At 38.9% G+C, this 6,000-nt stretch overlaps 1 protein-coding gene across 3 annotated transcripts in view; it reads right to left on the reverse strand.

The window, feature by feature from the left end:
- Positions 1-5,701, reverse strand: part of LOC121508722 (phospholipid phosphatase-related protein type 5-like) — an 80,376-nt gene extending 74,675 nt beyond the window's left edge. For all 3 annotated transcript variants that reach the window (XR_005991816.1, XM_041785759.1, XM_041785760.1), the window contains exon 1: positions 5,596-5,701. The gene's annotated coding sequence lies outside the window, so the exon portion shown is untranslated. The remainder of the gene's footprint in view (positions 1-5,595) is intronic.
- Between the last annotated feature and the right edge of the window lie 299 nt (positions 5,702-6,000).

Raw genomic sequence — 6,000 nt, forward strand, 5'->3', positions numbered from 1 at the left:
CCAAAAATCTTTTCTGCAGAAAAGGTAAAAACCAGGGTTTTTAATTAGTGTTTTAAAAATTCATCTCCTTTGGGGGCTGCCCTGCAATAGCAGTTTCAGTTATAAAAAACAATACATCAAAATAATTTGTCACTGCTGGTCTTGTTTGTTGACTCCAGCCCCCTGCAACCCTGAACGGGATAAGTTGTGTAGATAATGGATTTACAAAGAGACATCCGTTTTACATTCAGTGTGTTCAATAACCTGCTAAAAGCTCTGGACAGAAGCTTTCACTTGTTGAAACAGTGTTCCTGCTATACAGTAGGGGAGACTGGGGACAGTTGCAACAAGGGATGGTTGCAACAAGCCTCTCCAATCAGAAACATGCTAGAGTGCTGACACTCACACTACACATGCTCAGTTAGACCCTCTGCCCACCAAGAAGAGAGAGGCCATATTGAGCACCTGGTCCTGATTGTATCAAGACAAAGTTGTTTTGGGGGTATGAAAGTAGCTTTTTCATGAGCTGTATATTTGTCATACTGTCCTGATCTTTTGTATGAATTAATCTAAACTTACCAAGTTTGAGTCATTGTTTTGTTGACTATTCAGTGACATGGTTAGCATGTGTCAATGTCAGTGTGGCTAGCTAGCACATGATGTTTTGTCATGACTGATACCATGGGGACGGTTGCAACTGTCCCCATGCTAATTAGGCTAGTCATATCAAAACAGATCACACAACAGTATTTTTGAAGATTTTTAGTTCAAAATAGGCACAATTAATATATTTCATTGCTCATGATGAAAAGAACAGACAATCATATTATAAGACACTGAGAAACTAATGCTAATGGTGGACAGAATAATTCCCCAAATAACTTGTTGAGCAAAAATGAGCCATGATTGTTGTATTTGTTGGCTACAAACTAGCCACATAAATTTTCCTGTGAAAACAGGAGAAAAGTCAATTTATTTGTTATCATATAGAGTATTAAAACATTTTGAATTTTGTTTCACTAAAAACATGTTTAATAAATGTTTTTTTCTTTTTTTTTTTTCAGGCATGAAAACAGGTCAGGGGTGAAAAAAGTGAGAAGGATAAATCCCCTCTAGGGGAGTCTGGGGGCATGCTCCCCCGAAAGAAAATTTTGAATATTTCATATTTAAAAGCATCAATCTGATGCATTTTCAGATGCATTTTATTTCCACTAGCCACAATTTTGGAGTTTTGAAACTATGAGCTATATGCCAAATTTGGTACAAAGGGTATGATACGACACACATGCTTTACCTTCCCTCATCAATATGATCAATATCAGCTCTCCTCTTAATAAAGCCCTTCTCCCTACACAGCACACTACAGAGATACGTGTCATTCTTCACTGTTAGAAACAGTCACATAAGAGTCAAGACACTTAGATTTTTATTTTCTTCAATGGATATTAAGTATATGCTATTCATAAAATACTGTTAATTGGCTGTTTTGTAGAAAAAACTACAGCATATTACAAGAACATTTCTAATATCCACTCTGACAAATCTCCACCAGAGAATGTTGAGTGTCAAACCTCCTGTCCTCTGCTCTATTTTCCTTTAAACTGTATGGTGGAAATGTCTTCATATGTGTTTCTAAAATTAATCAAAATGTCTGTTTAAATAATAGATGACATATATTTGGTGCATGAAGTTCCCATTTGGAGAACATTAAACAACTGTAATGTCTGATGTTTAATATTAGAAGCCCTGGTTATCTCTCCTGCTATGTTAGCTAATGTTATGCAGCAATGACACGATGCCTCTTTCAGCACGCTTTAATTCTTCTACTGATATATTACCCGTAGCTAACGTTAAGCCTATGTCAACAGAGTTCCTGGGTAACTTAGATATACCAAACATATTGAAATTATGGAAACCATCACTCACCAAATTCAGTTAGGCAACTAACGTTAGCTATATTCCACTTTCCAAATCGGCGACGCGTCTTCTTTTCAGCTTCCAAATGCTTTGGTCTGCATGAGCAAACTGCTTGTACACTTCACAAACCAATCAGGTAGCAGTATCCCCTACCTTTCCAGAGAAAACACTGGTGATGCGAGGCCCTTCGTGCTAATATTTCAATGCTCTTGCGCTTGTAGAGTGAATGTTTTTATCAAATTCAAAGCTCCCTTCAGGCACATGCACATGTTCGCAGTTCACTGATAATCTCTGGTATACCTCCATGTCCTGTCCATACCCCCCCATATTTCTCATCGGATCTACACGATTCACGTAGGTCACCTATTTTGTTTTCAAAACGGCAAATTTCGCTGAAAGGTGAGTGATTTTCATGCCTGTTTTTTGTATTGCAAATTATTCCATTCTTTTTAACCCACACAGAAATATTGAGTTTCTTATAGCTTCGATAACATTTGCACATTGTCTCAAGGTAGGCCTATGATTTACACAAAACTTATTAAATTATACTTTAATACTGTAGGAACACTGTACTTATTGAGACAAAAAGCAGAAGGTAATTAATGAAATTTAATGTTTTTTTTTAATATGTCCCTGATCTGTGTTGCAACTGTCCCCAGGTTTGGGGTCAGCTGCAACATCTGAATTCCTCTATTCAAATAAATATTGTAATTGATATGTAATATGTAGCCATCTTTAAATGGTATGGGTAATTAGCACACACATATAAGTTTAATATGTAAGGGTTTGGTGTGCCTAGTCCAAATAGTCTCTGAGTAGCTGAGAGTAATATAAAAAGTGTTGAAACTGTCCCCAGTCTCCCCTATTCTGTGCATGCAGTCAGTATAACGATGCTATTCTGCCACTGCTACAAAAAGATTATTCCTACCTGTCGCATATGTGGACCTCTATCTATGTGATCCTTTCTTTCAAAGCAAACAAGGAAAGCACCATCTATCCAAACATAACAAGTACTTTTTAAATGAGGTCCTTCTAGTGGGTAATCCGATCCATTCATTAATTAACTTCATCCACGATGATGGCACATATGATTCATGTTTTCAACTGAACAGATAACAATGTTTTGGCACAAAAAGGAACCTTTTATAATGTGGCAGAAAGGAAAAGAACATCTATTTTTATGCACACCCCCACACTAATTTACACACAAATGCACAAAATTTCCCAGCTATACAGATGCCCACAATAAATGATGCATTCTGCATGATGCATCAAATATGCACACATGCAGGTACACACACAGACACACGAGGATGGGGAAGCAATCAAAAACGACGGATGGAGGGGAAATGAGGTTGAAAGGAGGAGAAGTAGAGTGGAAACAGAGGAGCGATGATCAAAAACAAAAGCCTGACAGAAAGAGATAAGAGAGACACAAAGTCATGATGCAGACGTTTGGAGACTCTTCAGAAGTAAAGAGGGAGGGGTGAAAGCTAGCCGACTCAGCAGTGAGAAATTATAGTGATTGGAGGGAAAAACAGGTAGAAGTTGGAAAAAAAAAAGAAAACATCTTTAGTCCCTGAAGTAAGAAAAAGAAGAAACATGGGAGGAGGTTACTGAGAAAGTAAGAGTAGACAGGCAGACTAAAAGATGCTCCAGGCTTTGGGAAATGCAAATGACTGGCGTTACAAAATGTCACTTTCTACTCTATTTCTTTTCAGCTCAAATACCAAATGCAATTCTTCCAAGAACTCTGGAGCTCAAAATTATGATTTTATCAATCATAAAGCAAAAGCCCTCAGCAGCGTCTCTTATAATTTTATTCATTCAACGACCAATTGGTTCTCCTCTCTGATATCGAGCCTGGTCGCTCATCAGCTTGACAACAATTATCTTACTGACTTTATTGCTGAGGGCGAATCTCTGCTGCCATGTCAGCCTTTTCTCTAATCAATGGTCGTTTTTTTGGTGAGAGAAGAGGAGGAAACTTCACGTGCATTCTTTTTATCGTGTACCAGAAATAGCTGAAGGACCAAAAAATATTCCATCTTGTTGTGTGCAAAGGAAATAAGAATTCTTTTTTTTTTTTACATTTTTAAATGAACACTAAGCATAAACAACTATTCAGATGTTATATGCTCAAGAAGCCAGATTCATTTTGCACAGTTTCTTCATATGGGCAGCTGTGACTTGAGATGAACACACAGCTGCACCAACAGTGAAGTGAGATCTAAAGAAATGTTTGTATGCTTATATATCCTCTAAAAAAGTTTAGCCAATCTGCAAAGCAACCCACACTCTAGGAATGTACTTTATAACGGTCAATCCAATTTAAAGGATTTAAGAGGATTTGAAATCAGCATTCCTGCAAAAATCACCTCAGGTGCTGTCACGGTGTCCACAAATTTGTACTTAAATTATCTTGCAACAAAGCCCCTCATGGCATTTTTTTTCTTTAATCACGTCATAGCTTTATCATCACAGTCTTCTATTTTTAGTCACATGAGACATGTTCATGGCCCCAACTGGTTAAAATGGTCAAAGATTTTCTTCAGTTTGTTTTTGCAATCGCCAAGCATATATACGTAAGGATTTCCTCCTGAAATGTTGCGTTTTGTGACCCACGCACACACCCACATTATAGGAACAGTACAAACTACACCCACTGCGTTTAAACATGTTAATTATTCATGCAGTGGTTCATATTCTCGTTTTCACTCCTCTTTCTTCACTATCGCCTGTCTGTGCCTCATGGGAGGCACAATCGCAGCATTATACCACTATTACAATATAAGTACAAGCTTCTGCTGGTGGAGCTTGACTGCTTCTTTAAGGGTTTTCAGCAGAGAAACAGCTTTCATTGATCCCAAGTAAAGAGAGAACAGGTTGTACAAGTTGAAGCTAAAGATGAGTGGATTGTAAATATACAGAAACACACTGAGACACTGGAATAGGAGGTTTTGTGTTGCAGATGCAGTGTTCAAGTCTTCTTTTATGTATCCATCCAACAAGCAAAGCTGGCAGAAGGGTTGGCATGACTGATCGTCTCTTGTGTGGCTGTCCATGTCGCTCACTGTGATGTGCATCCTTAAGCTTCACAGTAGCACCACGGCAACAAAAGACCCACTCTTTATCTCACTGACACACATGCACGCACAAACCAGCATTCATTCCCTGTATTCATATTACATGTCAACTTGTGTCAGTCCAACAAGTGGTGCTGCACAGCATATGTGTGTGCTGACAAAGAGAGAATTAAAGACACAAACCCCTAATCAGTACACACACATGCTTGCTCATACACAACTACACACTGACATTACTGTGTCTATATAATGTATAAACATAAAAATATATTCAAAATGTTTTAGGCATGGGCATAATGTCCTAATGCTCACATTACTGTCAATGAGCAGAGTCCATCGACTTTGAAAAATAGTATCAGAGGCTTTGAAAACATTTTTTTATTCTAATGCAAATACATTGGTTTGATTCAAATTAAATTGATGTGACTGTACTGCATTTGAAAAGACATTAGTTTATGAGTAAACCTCCACACGGTGCTGCACCTCTGGCTCATTGGTGTGGGTCATAAAGATGCACAATCACAGTCAGATGAACACATTCAGGAGCAACCAGTTCCTGAAGAGAAGCAGAAGAAAAAGCAGAGTGCAAACTGGTTTAAAAAAAGACCCTCACCTTAAATCTTTGCGTGTTGGAAGCTGCTGACGCACAGTGACCGCTGCCTCCTTTAAGTCTCCGTCTTTACAAGGATTTGCTCCTGAAGCGGATTCCCATTCCTTGCTTGGTCCCAGCCTTGCTTCCTTCTCTTTGCCCCCTCTCGTTTCTTTCAAAGCGAAAAAACCAGCTCCTCACTTCCGCCACTCCGCCACCGAGAAGCCCCCTCGGCACTGAGTATGAATAGAGAGAGATAGAGGAGAGCTTGGTTTCGCTGCCAGGCAGCCAGCCTCCGGCCAGCCGAGTCTATATCTGTCTGCACTCTGCTGCTAGGTCGCTAAGCTAAATATGATGATCTTCAACAGCACTTCAAAGCTAATTAATCAAGTGAAGGGATCCACAGGCTGCTGAGGGAGACTGCTCTGC

The sequence above is a fragment of the Cheilinus undulatus genome, linkage group 4 (genome assembly GCF_018320785.1).
Source record: "Cheilinus undulatus linkage group 4, ASM1832078v1, whole genome shotgun sequence".
Taxonomy (NCBI): domain Eukaryota; kingdom Metazoa; phylum Chordata; class Actinopteri; order Labriformes; family Labridae; genus Cheilinus; species Cheilinus undulatus.